Source organism: Triticum aestivum, chromosome 3B (assembly GCF_018294505.1).
Source record: "Triticum aestivum cultivar Chinese Spring chromosome 3B, IWGSC CS RefSeq v2.1, whole genome shotgun sequence".
Taxonomy (NCBI): Eukaryota; Viridiplantae; Streptophyta; class Magnoliopsida; order Poales; family Poaceae; genus Triticum; species Triticum aestivum.
The window spans coordinates 42,921,955-42,923,468 of NC_057801.1; positions in this window are offsets into that span (position 1 = coordinate 42,921,955).

Sequence of the window (1,514 nt, forward strand, 5' to 3'; positions counted from 1 at the left end):
GTTGGGCAGCGATGCGAGCCTCCGCTGCAAGGAGCAAGGAGAAGAGCTCGGTGAGCCTGATCTGCTAGTCCATGGCGGTGCGCGTGGAGATGGCGGAGACGAAACCATTGTAGTCGGATTCATGCACCAGACCTTGGAGGATCTGATCGACAGGGTCGTCTTCACCGAGGGCTTCCCGGCAGCTGCTAGCTCGCCAGCGATGCCCTTCATCCTGGTGACGTAGGCGGCTGCCGAGAGGTCCCCCTTGCATGTGTTCCCGAGGGCAGGACGTAGCTGGATGATGCGTTCCCTGGATTGCGAAGAAAAGCTCTGGATCAGGGCTTGCCAGATGCTAGTGGAGGTGGTGTGGTTCGAAACTTGCATGAGAACATCACGGAAAAGAGAGGCAATCAAGAACGTGAGCACCTGTTGATCCTGAGTCACCCAGATGGCATACTCAGGGTTGGGCGTGGGGACCGTCTCCCTCCCATCAGCGATTTATTTCTCAGAAAAAGAACAGCGTTTGGCTCCTTGATCGATCCGTCAAGGTAGCCCATCATGCCCGCCGCCTTGACGTGCGGCAGGACCTGCGCCTTCCAGACCAGGAAGTTACTGGTCGTTCGGAAGTAGATATCCGAACATCCCTTTGGATCATGGATCCGCGTCTTTTGTATGATGACCCGTTTCTATTTTGAGCTGCTTCTATTCGTCACCTTGAGATCAAGCCGCCGGTTCCCCACTCACATGGCCTGCCTCCCACTCGATTTGCCTCCAAGGGGATTTAGGGCTAGTTTGGTTCGCTTCCACGTCGCAGGGTGCCTGGCGAGGAGCTTCCCTGTAGGCTGCCTGGTGCTTGTCTGGATGGGATCGTGAGAATTTACATACGAGCCTGGCATGGATCAGCGAGGCATGAGATTAGCCTGCCAGGCATGCCAGTCCATCCGCCTGGACGGCTGGCAACACCAGCCTGGTGCCGATCTTGCAGCTTATAGATGAGTTATGGGCTGATTTCCTCGCTCCATGGACACGTGGTGGTGGTTGTATATTCATACATTTTTGTTTGATCAAGGGGAAAATTAATAGTGGCTACACACAAGTAATGACATAACTGTACTGGAAATAACTGGCACATAAGTAATGACATACTCCGGCCGGTCTACATATTGATGGTGGTAGTCACTTTATAACATGGGTGAGTTCAATCACTTGGGGCATGGCGAGATCGATCAACATACGCAAGTGACTTTTATCATCTCTACTACAATTAAAATCCACCCTTTGTCTCGCTCCTTCTCCATTCTTCACAAACCTCCCCAGTCGTCACACACACACTCACTAACACACTACCCACAACCCAAAATTACTGTTGCGGTGAAATCTGGATCAGCTCTAAACCTTTGCTAGAGAAATCATTGTCAACATTGCTGCGAGCATATAGATGTCATACTTTCTTCTCTTGGCCACACTATGTTAGGAGTAGGAGGCATCGGGAAGTTGGCAAGATGTGATTGCAGTGCTTGGAATGTTAGGAGGGC